At 37.1% G+C, this 17,291-nt stretch overlaps 1 protein-coding gene and 1 long non-coding RNA gene across 5 annotated transcripts in view; one reads left to right on the top strand and one right to left on the bottom strand.

Annotated features, from left to right (window-relative positions):
* Window positions 1–5,092, bottom strand: part of LOC135212330 (uncharacterized) — a 173,966-nt gene extending 168,874 nt beyond the window's left edge. The window contains exons 1-2 of one of the 2 annotated variants that reach the window (XR_010313868.1): window positions 4,701–5,092; window positions 3,142–3,195 (exon numbers count right to left, since the gene is read on the bottom strand). This is a non-coding gene — a long non-coding RNA (uncharacterized LOC135212330). The remainder of the gene's footprint in view (window positions 1–3,141; window positions 3,196–4,700) is intronic. The other variant, XR_010313867.1, reaches the window with a different exon arrangement.
* Window positions 5,093–6,958: 1,866 nt separating this feature from the next.
* The window catches only part of LOC135212056 (heparan sulfate 2-O-sulfotransferase pipe-like), a 441,937-nt gene continuing 431,604 nt past the window's right edge, over window positions 6,959–17,291 (top strand). For all 3 annotated transcript variants that reach the window (XM_064245393.1, XM_064245391.1, XM_064245392.1), the window contains exon 1: window positions 6,959–7,190. The gene's annotated coding sequence lies outside the window, so the exon portion shown is untranslated. The remainder of the gene's footprint in view (window positions 7,191–17,291) is intronic.

Here is a 17,291-nt window from a genome sequence, read left to right as displayed (position 1 = left end):
TTACCAGGGAAAATTAAGGCTGTAATTCCTACCCCTATCCCTGCAATAGGCTCAAAAACACTCAGGATCTACAGCAAAGGGAGATATAACAGCTATACACAATATTTTCTCTAACATATGTACCTCAGCACTCGAATGGTTCCTACTCTAACAACTTGGTATTCAAACACATTCAGTAAAAATCACTTGGTGCTTAGCTGAACAAACACGATTTGCTGGAACACGTAAGCGTTTGGGTACTTCACCTATGCGTTTCCAACTGAAACAAAGGAAAAGTGACCTATTTGCCAGTAGGTTTCACCCAGTGCACTACTTAATTAAACTTTCTTGTATCTTGTTCTTCTTTGCACTTTTTTGCCCAGGTGATTTTTTATATTCTTAGTATAAGTCACCGTAGGGCCTAAGATGGTTAAGAGATAACATCAAACCATAAAGAAAAAAGCCAAAATCTATGATATGTACAATATTACAAAATATAAAGACCATCAAATCCATGATCTCTACAATATCATAAGCTAAAAAGACCATCCAAATCTATGATCTCTACAATAATACGACATAAAAACTTTCAAAGGGAGAAAGTTGAGACCTTGTAGATTTGGATACATTAAAAGCAGTGTTAGTGATTCTGAAGCCATCATTTGTGAAAAAGCAAAACAAAAGTATGCTGATCTCTTGAAAAACACCCATGGAAAGAGTGCTGATACAAGTAGTGAAGTGTTCAAAGCTAGTCATGGGTGGTTGGTTTGAGAAATTTAAGAGAAGAGGCATACACAGTATGGTGAGGAATGTGGAAGCTGAATTTTTGGCAAAGGTGTTACCAAGAACTATGTCTGAGAGTTTAAAGACTGTTCAACTGTAATGAGACAGGCTTCTTCTGGAAAACAAAAAATGCCAGACAGGACCCATATCAGTAAGCAGTGAAGTCATTGCCAGGACACAGATCAGTGAATGACTGACTCACTCCTAAGTTGTATAAAAATGCAAACTGAGATTTAAAACTAGTCTTTGCTTATCACTCATAGAACCCAAAGATTTCTTAAAAAATAAAATCATGAAGAGTAAATTACATACGATGCAGATGGTATATGTTAAACCTTAGATAACTGGGCAATATTTTACAGTGTTTGGCAATGAAGTGACTGGCCCAAAATGTCAAGAAATACCTCAGTATGAAACAATTGTCCCTGAAGGTCCTTCTTGTGCTAGATAATGTTCATGCCCATTATCTAGCCATATTAAAGTTCCAGTCTCCCAGCTGACTGGTGATGTAAACCCAGAACATGCGCTGTAACCCGGGGAATAATTTTTTCTGAATATATTTGAAGAGCGACATAACCTCGGAATGATGTACGCCAAGTCCGACGTAACCAGGGACTGCCTGTACGGTGGAACCTCAGTTTTTGTACTATATAATCCGTTTCGGAACCTTCCACGAAAACTAAAACTTACAAAAACCAAAACAATAATTCCCATAGGGAATGATATAAATACAATTACATGCGTTCCAGACCCCTAAAACCATTAACAAAAAATACATTTTATAGGGAATAAACACAGTTTTACATACAGAAAACAATGAGAAATAAATATATATGACTAATGAAATGAATAAAATGTTCTTTAACATCACTCTTACCTTTATGGAAAACACTTTCTAGCATATGGAAGAGGGAGAGGAGGTGAGAGGGAGGAGGAGATTATTGTGTGGTAGAGGAATCTCCCACCAGAAGAACTTCAGTTATCAAGGACCTATCTGGGGTTACTTCTCTTTGTTTTTTACTGGCACTATCTGAGGTTACTTCCCCTCTTCGTTTTTCACTGGGACTAGGACCAGCTTGAGAGTTACTGGACCCCTGTCACACAACAAAACTGTCCAGAGACATTTGTTTCTGGCATTTCTTTAACATTTGCCTAAAGTTAAACACGACACTGTCATTAAACATGTTGGAAACACGGACTACAACATCTTTGTTGGGCGATAATTCTCCACAAAATTCTTACATCATTCCACTTTGTAAACATGCCCTTAATCACTGAGGTAAGCACATTATGTATGCCCCATTCGTTTTCTAGATTTTCAAACCAGGCTCTGCTGGCCTTAAATTCACTAACAGCAGAGCTTGTTGTAGGCATTTTCTCACTGAGATCAGGATGCAACTTCCTCCAACACTTTGCAATGAATTCTTTCTTAAATTCTATTGTGTTTCTAGCCTTTTTTACTGAAGGGCTAGCACTTGGAACTTTCTTTGGCCCCATGATGTCTTATTCAGCAGTTGCACTCGAATAAAGCAGCACAAAAACAATGAACACAAAAGCAGAATGGGTCACGAAAGAAGATGGGATGCTTTGTCTGGGCGATCGATACGGGGGTCCGGTCATGTGCTGGGCCCCAGATGGAGCGATTCCGAGTGTGCGAAAACCGAAGAAACGTATGATAACCAAGACAAAATTTCCTACAAAAAAGTCTACGAATACTGAAACGTACAAAAAGAGGCATACGAAAACCGAGGTTTGATTATACTTGATCCAATTTAGAATGAACAATGTTGAAATCTTCAACAGAAAAAACCTCTTGACACTAAATAAGATAAACCATCTCTTCAAGCACAGCTAGGTAACTGAGGGTTATCTGGCACGGCCACTACCTAAGTCCTTGATGGTGCTTTGGGCACAATTTATGTAATAAAAATATTAAGTTGAAACTATGACACTAATTTTTCACAAATACATAGGTCATGTATTTCTCAGACTCCAATTCTGGCCATAATACACACCATCCATTTTATGTTGCACCAGGCCCCTCTATGCAGTATTATATGGGAACATCAGTTGGAAATGTATTATTTTTGGAGGAACAGATATGGTCTAAAATGCATAAAAACAGAACAAGCAGTCATAAATAATACATAGTTCATACCTATGATCAGTATCAATCACAAAACATGCTATAAAAGAAAAGGATGAAAGAAGGTCAATAACAGGTAGCCTATGCATCCATAGCTTACCTTTCTTAATCTGAAATAAGCCTGACAATGGTGTTGGCCCCATATACCCTATCTGACCTAGAATGCCACGAATTACAGGATGTAGGATGTATTCTAACCATACATTCCCTAACCTAAAATAAACTTGACCTACCTGGCTGCAGGATGGTGGATGGATGCTTCATTTCCATGGACCCTTCATCCTAACCTGAAATTTAAACATTATATACTTAATTTAAAATTTATATACATAATCATAAGTGAATGCTAACACAACATACTCCTTGCCTCAAGGTTAGGAGGTACAGCTAGAAGGCTATTTAGTGTCACTAATGAATCACTGCCTGGTTACACGTGCAATATTTCATAGTTTTAGAATACTACTCTTCTTTCACTTGATATGCAATACGTGCTTGTTTGCAATGATGTTTCCATCTCATTTCGATATTGGTAAAATTTTACCTTAAACCACTATTAGCAGTCCAGAGTTGAAAATATGAATTTCCTGTTTTCATGTGTGCTTTAAATGTTTCTGAAGTTCATAAAGTTAGAAAATCAGTAGTTGGGGGGGGGGGGGCACAGTAGGTAAGTGGGTTTTTTTTGGATGGAAAAAACAAAATAAGTGAAGTACAAGGATGGATTTTAAGGTAGATCCAAGTAATAACTCTGTGTCGGGTATTTCTATGGAAATTACAGTTTCCTATAGTATTTGGGTTGCTTAATAAGAATTTACTGGTTGCTTATTAAGAATTTACTATTATTTTTGGGGGGTCGACTGTAATTAGCTAACTCCCAAGGGCTAGTACTAAACACGGCAAAATACATTTGACGCCCCAATCCCTAGTGGCTGTCGTATTCGCGGGAACATTCCTTGCAGTCCGTGCCGAGTTAGGTATTGCCTAGAATTACTGGATTAAATCTCACCTAATCTAGGCTGATTTAATGTTCTCTGGCATCAGGATTAACCTAACATAGATATTCCTTACCTATCCAAGGGGAGCTACAAGCCTGGTCCTTACCTTACTAGGGGTCTTAGACCCCCTGGAACCTCAACCTATAATAACCTAACGTAACCTAACCTATGGGCTTGGTCCTAACCTTGTCAGAAGACTTTTTAATCCATGGACCCCACCTTACCTATATATCCTACCCTAGGGGTGGGATCCTTTCATAATTTAATCTAGGGAGCCTGGACCTTACATAGCCTAAGGTCTTTGGCTGCCTCAGACCCTACCTAACCTAAGCTAGTGGTCTGGGTACTTACAACAAGTGCTGGAGGCTTACCTAGAAAAGGTTCTTTGACCCTTGGACCCCCACCTAATTAAATTTATGGTATTATCGACTAAGTAATAAGGTTGACCTAAACTAACCATACTTAACCTAACCTAAGCTAGAGCGCCAGATCATCACCTGGCCATCCATTAAGTAATGTAGGTTACCACATCCTTACTTACCTAGAGCAAAGGCCTAATGTCACTTTAAAAACCTTCAATAACCTTACCTTGATCTTAAACCTGAACTTGAAGTACTGGTCCCCAGAATTGAAGGACATAGGCCTAAGCAGGCATCATCTCGAAAACTACGCATAGCCTACTAATTTGTAACCGAAATGAACTTCACTATAAGCCATCAAAATCATCTCTTCAATCGCTGAATATGTTTATCATTTACAGTAAAAGTATATGAATCTAAAAAACATTCAATAAACCTTACCTTAGGCTAATCAGAATCAGAATTTTTAGAAATAGTACCTAGGTTGTGGGACCACTTCACTATGTTGTATTTCCTCCCATCTCCAAACCCAAGAGTTTCCGACAGTTGTTTCAAAATAGTAGAAAAATAAACAAAATAAGTAGTTCCAGTCTGTTTAAATTACTAATTTGTTCCCGAATCAAATATCACACTTCAAAAAGAAAAAAATCACACTGGACAAAGGTACCACTCCCGTAGCGTGCGAAAGATTACTAGAACTAAAGCCTCTTTTTTTTCTTTCTTTCATTTTAGCAGCAACAACACCTTTATCAAAAATAAAAACTAACATCAAGTATTGCCTAAGTCTGTGAACAGTTTGTACTATTTCTTTTTCCGTGAAGCTAGGAAAAATTGCAGACTTGATTTCCACTGATGTCTTTAATTAAAGGTTTACTACAGCAACAGCTTATCTTTTCAAACAAGTGATAGTTTTGGTGTGGTCACCGTGTGGCTCTAAAGAATTTGATTTTCCCGTCATAAATGCTTGGTTATACCATTACAGTGGCCATATACCATTACAGTGGCCATATAAGAGGGAATACTGAAATATGTAACAGAAGGGCATTCAGAATAGAAAAATAAATAAATAAAATACTAGAGTAACCAAACCCCGGACCGGCATGGAGTAGCAATCAAAAGCATAGAAACAGAAATAGCTGTGGACGAGTTTATATTTCGAAAGAACGAAAGAAAATCCTTTCCCTGCATGGAAAGGTAGTCAATTATATCTTGAACACAATACTGGTAGTGCATGCTAACCATTCGAAACAAATAAAAATAAAAATAAGATGGAAGAAACTAAATGAAAAATTGCAGGTCCACTAAGGTGGATCGACAGGTCTATCGTGGATAAACTGCAAACTTTTAATACGGTATCTGATTACCTGTTTTAATATCCCCAACACATATATGGGTCGGCGACGGGCAACAGATGCTTCGATAAACTAGAATTGAAAGATTGCACTAACGATGTGAGGAAACTGATTCGTTGAGAGGGAGAGGATGCGCGGCTCATACAGAAGATGAGTGAAAGCAGCCAGTGAAACAGTGATAAGCAATCCAGGACTCAGGAGGCAGTAAATACAACAGTGGTTGAAGAGGCGCCCCCCCCATACAAAAAGCATTAGGATATGAAATAAAGAAAACAAAAATTATTGTTGGGCCTGAAGGATATCTTCAAATGAAAATGACATAAAACTGAGGCTTCCGATCGCTGCAGAACCGAAAAAGGCAATACTGAACCCATTTTGTTGTGTGATATGAGTTCAAAACTCTATTGTACCTGATAGAGTTAGACGCACTTAGTGCAGGTTGTATGATACTAATGATAAGAAAGGTTCGTAACATAAGCTTAAAGGCCATACATTTTTTTTTCTAGCAAAAATTGGGTGAATACATAAGTCTAACAATAAAAGTGGGATTTTTTCCTCATATGGAAAAGACTGGTCTTTATCGGTAAAGACCAGAGGCATGGCACATCCCAGTAACGGTTAACGGTAGGCTAGAGACTAGAGAGTAGTGACTAAGGCTACAAACTAAAGAGTAGGTCGTAGGATCGATTAGCAGCTGTCAAAGGACAAATTAGAGAAAGTTAGAAACAGAAAGTTGAATAAAGTATTATAATATCATAATTTCAGGCGGGAGTTCTATGATGGGTTTTATAGAACTATGGGTACAATACTTAATTATTTGTTTAATAGAATTGTCTTTGTGTAGTATTTTTTTACAGGAAGGTATGGTGGTCTAAGAAACACACAAACGTTCAAAAGCACGTAATTGCTAGATTTGAAAGAAGCATTAATTGTGAAATAAAAAAACAAATCTTGCCAGTGGAAGAAACGTGAACATATGGCAGAGAATCATATCATAAATAAATGAAATTTCTCGGAAACATTACGTTTCTTGATCCTTGTGTGTCTATTATAATAGCTACCAGTGATGAGACACACAGACAGTAGTGGGAGTATATAGTTTTTGCTGAAATACCTTGCTCATGTGGCTTCAAAAAGCACATGAAAATTGAAATAGCTCAAGATAGAAAAAAAAATCCCAAGCTGATTAGGCTCACTTCGCTCGCCAAACCGCCTTTGCAACCCCCAACAAAAAACTGAAATGACACCCCGGCTCTACATGCTACGCGTTTTGAAAAGCAATTGCAATGACCATGGGAAAAAATAAGATGAAACAACACAACGAATAAGCGGAGGTGGTATGTGGTAGCATACAGTTGCCAGTGCCAGACACTGCTAATCGGTGCGGTCGAGATTTGTCACATTATGATTTTTTTTTCGTCGGTAACGTTGGTGACATCTAAAGTGCAACGTTTTTATTTATTGTGCAATGTAAAAATAACTATTTAAGGAGTATTTTCGTACACAATATTACTAACAGAGTTCTGTAACACGACATCAATCTTGAGTGGAAGAAAAGTTTCTTGTTACACCAAACTAGGTAGGCCTGTTGTTTTGTAGCCTTTCGTAAATGTCATACTAGATATTTAAACTTTTGTTTGTCTGCAACTAGAACTGAAATCAAGGAAATTAGCAGGCAAGTTTAGTAGTTACTATTGATTAGGAGTGATTAGCCTGGGTCCTTCTGGGTAGCCGAGTTTGCTCAGCGAATGCCAAAGGTAGTCGGGATAGTCTTCCTTGCAGGGATGAAGGAGAATAGGCTAAGTCATGACCTGTGTTATTAATACTATGATACTTTGATATTTACGATATTCTTGTATTTTTACGAATAGTCGTGTGCTTTATGCCTCTGAAATTTTATGGTGAAAACCAGTTTTTTTCCACTATGCACATCAATTAGGCGTAGGTATAGGCTACTTGACCCCGGTGGGACACAAGGGTTGGTGGGAGGAGCTAGGTAAAGTGGGTAGTGCATCAGTTAAAAAGGTAGGAGCTGCATAAAACTAAACTGAAAATAACAAAATAAGTAATTTTTGCATGTCAACAGTAATATCAACAAAAATTGTCGCCTAAATCGTGAAAATACAGGGACATTTTACAACGGGGATTATCCAAACTTAGGCCTAACAGTACATGGTAAATGTACTATTTGGTTCAGACTGATCAAGGACTCCCACCCTCTTAGATCCTAGATCCTACAGTTAGGGAAACCAGAGATAGAAACCTGGGTTTTTGTGTGGGGATAAACACAAAATTGGTGAAATTCTAGGGTGCATTCAAACTTTACCCAACCTAGGGTGCTGGATCCTTAAATGGCCGTGGGGTTAAGCTCTTCCTCCCGAATCCTCACCTAGTCTAGAGCACTTTAAATTTAAGTATATAGTAGGTTTGGATCCTTACTTAGCCACACCTAGTCTGAATTAGGATGCTGAGTCCGTACTTAGTCATGTTTCTTCCCCCCACCCATTAACCTATCTTATGGTACTTAGGTTGCCACCTAACCAACCTAGGATATTAGGTCCTTACCTGGTAGGGGCTGCCTTATTTCCAGTGAATCCTCCACCTGACATAACCTAGGCCACTGGTTCTTCATTTGCATGTCTACATCCATGGGCGCCCACGTGTAGGGGCAAGAGGGGGCACTTGCCCCCCTCCCCCCTGAAATCCAGTGACCATAGAAGGTTCCAGTTCCTTTACAAATAAACAGGGACTAACTTAAAAAAAATTATTACATTTAACTATATCACTTTGTTTTCCTTCCATTCTATAGTACATTATTTCATTTTAAGTACTAAATTAAAGGTAGTCTTAATGTATATTGTATAAGGTTTGTATGCAGTATATAACTGCGTTATTCTTTCAAGAAATGTTTTATTTCAGTTGAACAGTAATATATGGAACTATTGGAAAAAGTAAATGTAACTTTGAATTTTTTTTATTGCATCTTGCTTTCCTTATATAATATGGGCATCACAATTTCACTATATATATATATATATATATAATTTATAATAAGTATATGATATATATTTATTATATATAATATATATAATATATATATATATATATATATATACTCCAATATATATGGCATATACTATAAATTACACATACGTATATTACATATGGTATACATTGTGTATATAATATTAATATATGTATCTATATATATATATGGTTATATAGCTAGTATATATAATATATATATATATATATATATATATAATATATATATATATATCTGCCCCATTGGGAGGTATATGCTGCAGGCACCCATATCCATGACAAAAACTGAAGCTTTTCTTCCTTGCAAGGCCTGAATTCCCAAATTGCCTTTAATTGGTTTCAGCATTTCCAGATGAAAAAAAAGGACATTACAAAGTACATTAGTCTTTATTATTCATCATGTATGGGGGCAAAATATATCCAGTCAGGAGCCCCTCTTGCATGTATGTTGAAACATTAACAAGAACTAAGAAAAAAGTCCAAGTGGGTGATAATGTCATCCATAAAAATCTTGTCAAGAGTAAATTTGTGATATACTTTAGTATGCTCTCCATAATAAGCATAGTGAGGACTTAATAGCAAAGCAAAAAACTCTAATATTGAGGGGGAAAAATACTTGTTGTCCTACCCATGGGTGCTAACCTAAGCTGCCAATTCTTGGCTGGAGGTAAGCCTCCAGAACCCTCCCTCATAAGCTGACTTACAAATCCTTAAAAGTTATTTAACATATTACAAAATGAAGCATCTTAACTTAACCTAAGGCACCATGCTCCTACCAAAATTCCCAATCCTAACCTGACCTAGAGACCTTAAAAATGATGTATTGAAAGTTTCAAGTGAACATTATCCACTGGGTTTTAGCTGTATTCCTCTGGTATTCCTTACCTTGAGGATATGAGGCACACAATTAGAAATTATACTTATATCCTCAAGTCCCACTCCTAATCGTGGTAATTGGGTCAGCTAAATATTGTATAGTAGAGGAGAGGCATGCATCAGTAGAAGGGATTATGTTTTTTCTAGAAAATGCATAATCAGTTTATATCTGTAATATAATATCCATTAATATAGGTCTTCATCAAAACTTCTCAAATGCAAAGCAACCATTGTTAAAGTAAAGACAGTCTTGAAAACCAGGAGTTTTAAGTAATAGAACAAAGTAGTTATCATTACCTAAAAAGAATTACAGCTACTCCCATATGCTTTCTAGAATAGCCTATGTGATAAAAGCGACTGTCTCAAGATGCTATGGAATCAATACCTTCAAAACTAATATTGAACTGGCCTTCATTTTTTTATAGTTAAATACCTAACCGTATTCCCAATGTAAAAAATGCCAGAATGATATGGTTAGACTATTTCTGGTATTAGATTTGGGATTGGCTAAAAATTAAAGTGCTTTATCATATTATGAACACTGAACGCACGGCATAATATGGTCTGAATGCACCATGTCCTTGGTCTGAATGCACCAGTGTGTGTTGCCTGAATGCATTGTGCAGTATTACTCTGCCTTCCATACCAAGGAAACATTCCTGCTCCTTCCTTATGGACTGCCCTCTTTCTTCTCCCCTACCTTTTGCTCATTCTAGTGCATGAGGGTAGGCGACCAGCCCATGCTTTCTGACGGTGCACACATTGGGGTCTTCCCAGGTCAAACTGTGGCTTACGTTTTCGGTATGCTACCACCTACCAGTGTTTTTTTTTTTTCAGCGCTGCTTGAGTATATACTTACAGACATTTATGTTTTGATGTGTTATTTCTGCTAAGGAACTTGATGCAGTTGTGGCCTTTTGTAGTGATTTTCATCCCTTTGGATAAACTACTAGTAACTTCAGATGATCTGTTTCTCATGGGGTTGACATCAATTGGCTGCTGCTGGACATGGTAGCTTAACCTGGATTTAGCAGCAAAGCTGAGATGCTTAGAGGGCTCCCCCTAGTTCCAGAAGTGACTAAGAGCAGAAAATTGTATATGAGGTCTCATACGTCATGGTTGTTTATAAGTGATGTATAAGTGTGATTGGTAGTTTTTTTTTTTTTTTTTTGCAGAGGAATGCAGGAACGTTCCAGTCTTACAAGGCTAATGCCTTTCAGGCTGCCGATAAGATACTAGATTGTGTAGAATAAAATTGCATATAAACTAAGGATGTTGCTATATATAAAGTACAGTAAATAGGTATAGATATGAATGTTACAACTCTTTCACATTTCTACTTGGTACAGTACTTTTTTTAAATATACTGGTAAGGGACTTGGTTCCAATTAATATTAAATGAAATATGTATTGTGCAAACAAGTTCTTTAGATATATATATATATATATATATATATATATATATATATATATATATATATATATATATATAATATATATACATATATATATGTACATACATATATACACATATACAGACAAACTGTTCCACATCCTTTTCAGGCATATGATAAAGTAGTACTAGGTTGGTTTTTGTACATTAAGTTCTGTCACAGATGACGTTTTCTTAGTAGTCAGATTTGCATAGGTTGATGTGGGGTTGTTATAATCTTCATGGAATGCTGATTTACCCAGTTGATGGAAACTCAGACTTCTTACCCATGGTGTTGTCTTTTGAATTTTCCATTTGTTTGTCCAAGGTACGGACCTTTTTATATAGGGTCAGAGATGTTAGGAGGGTTGTTCTGCAGGAATACAAATCATCCAGCATGTAGATTCTTTTTGTTTGTCTACAGGGGCAGTGTAGGATTATTTTACTTACTTGGCACGTTAGACACTGTTTGGTCTGTGATTTTGCACCTCAAAACACTCCATGCCAGATGTTGCTGTGATTCGCTGAAAGGAGAGGGTGAGGCTGTGAATGACAATGGATACTTTTCCAGATAGTCAGTGACACTAGGGGCCACAGGTAATTGATGTTACAGAAGAGTGTTGTTCCCGTGTTACAGAATGTGGTGTCTTCTCTTCATAGGTTATAGAAATGGCGTTACAGCTGCAGTCATTTATTTAAGTGGTAAGGTATGTAGAATTATCAGGATGGTGAAAGGAGTACCTTTGAGGAGGTTTGCACAATTTCTTGGTGGGAATCAGTGGTAATAGATGGCCATTCCAATGAATTCCTGTGGCTCTTTGATACTGGTTGGAGTTAGGTAGTTTTCTTTAACAGCAGTTATTGATAGTTTGGGGGTTGTCTCAGATTGCTGATACTTGATGATGCTGGAATTTGATGGAGGATGCCTTGATAATGCATTTGTTGAGGGTGTAGCGTACTACTAGGCAATTATATTGAAGTAGAGAGCACAGGCCTGATGTGATTTAAAAATGGAACAATCAAGTGTTCCCTGTATTTGTTGTTATACTATATATGTGTATATATATATATATATATATATATATATATATATATATATATATAGTATGTATGTATATATATATATATATATATATAATATATATATATATAATAATACGCATTAAGTTACAAATGTCCATTAATATCTAATTCGCTCTACATCGGAATTAATATATTTTCATATATATATATATATATATATATATATATATATATATATATATATATATATATATATATATATATATATATATATATATAAGATATTATTTCTAAGGTAGAGCAAATTAGATATTAGAGGACATTTATAGCTTAATGCGTCTATATGAATCACGGTGATGTGATAAGACATATATATATATATATATATATATATATATATATATATATATATATATATATATATATTGGTTTTAGATGGGACAATTTTCCTACAAATTTAAGAACATGAAGATGTGGATACCCAAAATAACATTGACTATGCAACGGCTAATTTTCTCATTTTATGGCAAGGGACATTCTCACGGTTTTTGTCGTAATCCTTTCATCCCTCCGCTGTTCATTTCAGCTCTCATTACGGCTTACAGATAATCAATTCCTTGTGTAAATAAACCACCTCGACTCGCGTGGACGGGGAAATTACATCTCCCGGCAAGATGTGGCAACTTCGCGTGGAATCAAACCGCCCTTGGCGGGCCGAATTTATTGCCGCCTGCCCAGAGCAAATAACAGCACAGGGACGAGCCATTTAATGAGAAAATAAGCACTTGTTTCGATAATTATTTGATCTCCCCCTTATCTGCCTCCTTTTATCTCCTACTTGCGATTAAAGCTCACCCTGTCAGTTAGTCGGAGGGGCCAAAGGGCAGTTGATGGGGATGGATAATTATAGAGTTTGGGTTGTTAACGGGTCCATCCGCTAATTTTAACCGACGTCATCAAAACGGTCGTTAAGTCTTTGTGGATTATTACCGTCGTAAAAATCTTCACCGATCAGCAAAAAGAGGAAGGCATTCCCGCGTGCCGTCTATGGAATCAATTAATTCGGTCATGAAGTAGCTCTTGCGCTGTATTTCGGAACTGGAAGCACCTGCTTTCCATGTTGCCCGTGCAGCTTACCTCTCTCTCTCTCTCTCTCTCTCTCTCTCTCTCTCTCTCTCTCTCTCTCTCTCCTGGTGAAAGATACACTGTAAAACATAATAATTAGCGTTATTACTTTTCTCTATGGAGGTGCTTTCAAGACCCTGATACTGTGGATGTTATTGTAATGGGACTTGTTTTTATTTTATTTATTACTTACATAACCACTTAAAATTATTATAACCTCTGCCTGTCTCCTTATCAGGACTCCATGAAAACAAATAAAACAATTTTGTTGGAAATTCATGAAAATATTTATTGGGCAATCCCTTGCAATTGATTACTCTTCGACCATTCTCTTGTAATAAATTGCAGTTGCTTTGGTATAGGCTTCCAGTGTTTGAATACCTTAAAGAGTGAAAATGTATTTTATTAATGTCACACACAGTACAAATACATACTTCTAAAAATAAGTGACTGCAGAGAAGAGAAAGATGGGGTTATCATTTCTTGTATATAAATAGTTTTGGCATTCGTTCATGGCATTAAAATGACTATTTTTGAGCTTTAGACGAAATTTTTTTTACAGTGAATTGCAAGCATCCACGGAATAAGATCCAAATGTTCGCATTGCTATACCAATTAATACGGCTGGGATTGCTCGAAGAATTTTGAGTTTTCAAGAAAAGAGCCTCAGTGGCGTGGTCGGTATGGTGTTGGCTTGCCACCTCGTTGGCAGCGAGTTCGATTCTCTGGCATTCCATTGAGGTGGTGTGAGAGATGTGTATTTCTTGTGATAGAAGTGCACTCTCGACGTGGTTCGGAAGTCACGTAAAGCCGTTGGTCCCGTTGCTGAATAATTACTGTTCCATGCAACGTAAAAACACAATACAAAAAAAAAAAAAAAAAAAAACCACGTTTCCAAGAAGAGGCACATTTGAACAACTTAACCAGTAGGCCTAAGTCAGCTTAGGCAGAATAATTAAAGCTGTGTGTTGTGAAAGTAATTATTATGATTACTGGGAAAAGAGCTTTCAATTAATGGAAAGTCTTATCAAACGTTAAGTGAAGAAATGTGATCGTCGTGTCACACAGGGAATTCATTGACTACGAGTATATATACAGTGGGAACTACAACTCTTTTCGTTCCTCTTACTGTACCTCCATTCATATTCTCTGTCTTCCATCTTACTTTCCACCCTCTCATAACAATAGATTCATAGTGCAACGTTGGGAGGTTTTCCTCATGTTACACCTTTCAAGGCTTTTACTGTCAATTTCCCTCTCAGCGCGCTGAATGACCTCATAGGTCCCAGTTCTTGGCCTTTGGCTTAAATTCCATATTCAGTTCATATATAAAATTGGTAATTATTGTCCTGAGTTGGACAAGAAGGTATTATAAAATCCGAAGTTTCCACGAGATAATGAAAGGTACGGGCATGTTTTTTTTTTTTCTCAATATAAAATGTTACACTCTCGATGTCGCATTACCCTTGAATATATATTTAGATGTAGTTCTCTTGCCTTACACTATTCCACCTAATATTTTACTATATGATATCGTCAGGAGTGCTTGCCTTTGTTTTTATATTGATGATTTTGGTACATTTCATTCATCGGTTTTGTTGAAAATCGATGGTCAGATCATCACTACTGAACAGTCTCTTAATGGTATGCACATGGGTTTTAGTACTGGACTGTGTCAGCCTCATAGCATATAATATCTCAAGCCGAAATTTCCAATTAGAAGTAACGGCAGCTTTATTAGTGGTTTCTGACTACAATTCCCATGATGATTTAAGATTTATCCCAATGAGTTTGAGTAAAGCTCTAAATATATAAGGATGATATATGGCATACTGCAAGAAGGAGAGATTGTACTTGTCGTCAGTTCAACATCGCTCGACTACTTACGGATGGGAATTTGCTTGTCTGCAAACTTGCTTTGATCATACAGTCATTCAATACTGGACTTTTTATTTTGTAGTACAAAGACAAGGTTAATGCTGTCCAAAGCCAAAGCAACCGCTGCCCCACGAGGAGAGCATTTTTAACTGGCTTCATCCATAGTGACAAAGTAAGTATATCTTAGTTTTACCAGACCACTGAACTGATTAACAGCTCTCCTACAGGGCTGGCCCGAAGGATTAGATATCTTTACGTGGCTAGGAACCAATTGGTCACCTAGCAACGGGACCTACAGCTTATTGTGGGATCCGAACCATATTATATCAGGAAATGAATTTTTATCACCAGAAATAAATTCCTCTGGCTCCGCGACGGCCGAGCCGAGGATCGAACTTCAGGTCACCGGATTAGTAGCCGAGCGCGAAATCCACTTGGCCAACGTGGAACTATCCATCCATAGTGACAGGCCCGCCTCTTAAAGTGATAGGTTTTTACTGGAAATACCGAACAAGACAGACAATGAATGTCCCTTTTTCGTGACTTCCATCATTATCCTTGTTAGGCTTTTGGAAGTCCTCCTTTGCTCCCATACGGCAGGCAACATCAATTTGATAGCAGCTGTATTTCAGTTTCTTAAAAAAAAACTCAGCCTTCCTGTGTTGTAATAGTTTCTTGAAAAGCTTAACCTTCAGGGTCGTAATTGTATTTAAATTGTTATGTCTTCAGTTTTCTCCTGCCTTCAAATGTTCACTTTTTTGTTTTTGTGCAAGTTATTGAAAATGGTTCATTTGTTTTAAGGTTTTTTTTTTTGCTTCAAAAAATGTGTGCTTTATTATTTGTCATGCTTTCATATTTAGGGTTTTGTTTCCACTGACTTGAATGTTATAAAGGCAACACTTTAATTTAGAGGTGTTCCCAATAATCCGTTGTATTTTCTTTTCTTGCTTTTTTGTATCTAAGGCATAATCTTTGGTATCGAGAAGCTTGTCATGTTCAACAATGTCGGGAGTGCAGGAGGGATGAATCCAACAATTCCAGAGAGCAATGCCTGAAGCAAGTCATGCCATTTCTGGATGAAAAGTGAGAAAAACTGAGGGCGAAGAGTTGTCCCGTCTGTAAACATTGCTCCATGCAATGGTGGATGAGTCTCACAGAAATATGATGGACTTTTGTAGAGAAATTCATGAGGCACTTTCAGACCCCACCCAGCTCCATATGAACAGGCCAAACCCAGAAGTTGGGTTTATTGAAGATATGATGCTCGTTTTTTTTTCTCTCCAAACCATTGTATCTGAGGTACTCGGTTGCTTCTGCTACTATGTGAAAATGGTTCCACGTTATGTATCCCTGTGAAAATGGTCCTACGTTTATGTATCCCAGTAGTGATCATGGAGGAGCAATTGGTATCGAGGCATTTTATCATCTTGCAACCTAGGAAATTTGTAAGGAAAGATACTAAAGATATTATATGTCAAATATATATATATATATATATATATATATATATATATATATAATATATATATATATATATATATATATATATATATATATATATATATATATATAATCGCGAGTCTCAGCTTGATAGCATTAGCGTGTCTTCAGGTAATCGAAAACCTAGCATTCTACTCTTATCCTATTCCCATTAATCACTCCCCCTAACTATTTGATCTTCCCATTCGATGCAACCCCCCTTCCCGTACAATACACGCCCATGCACGCGTGTGTATCCGTCCAAACAAACATTGTCCTCACACAAACACACACACACACACACTTTTGTCCGTCCGGTCTGCATAATGCTAAATCAATGGGAGGGATGAGCCCGGGATAAAACGTCAGCCTCTAATCAAAATTCAATAACGTTCCCAGAGATGAAGAGGTGAAACAGGACGATAACGGGGTGGGGGAGAAGGGAAAAGGGTGGGGGGGGTGGGGGGGAAGGGTGGAAGTTCACGACCTGAAATGGAAAGTCATAGATTTTAATAGTGGTCGTTTACAGCCCCTTGTTTCCTCTCCCCTCGCCCATAGGCTGCTTTTTCTCTATACTTGTTTATTCATATATTTAGTTCGCCCTTCCCTGCCACGCTGCCCCTCACTGTTTGGAATATTTCATATCTTATTCGCATATTCATATGAGTTGCTGGGTCTTGTATCTAATTTCGTCTGTTGGTTTTTAGTCTGAAGATGCAAGTTTTAAGTTTGAGGATGCGAATATTGAACCCATAAATGAATAGTAACTGGGAAAATGAATAAAAAAAATGTCAGTGCCTCTTCCATTAAAGCAGGGGTTCT

This window comes from Macrobrachium nipponense, chromosome 40 (genome assembly GCF_015104395.2).
Source record: "Macrobrachium nipponense isolate FS-2020 chromosome 40, ASM1510439v2, whole genome shotgun sequence".
NCBI classification, from domain to species: domain Eukaryota; kingdom Metazoa; phylum Arthropoda; class Malacostraca; order Decapoda; family Palaemonidae; genus Macrobrachium; species Macrobrachium nipponense.
This window is presented reverse-complemented; position numbering and strand designations above follow the sequence as displayed.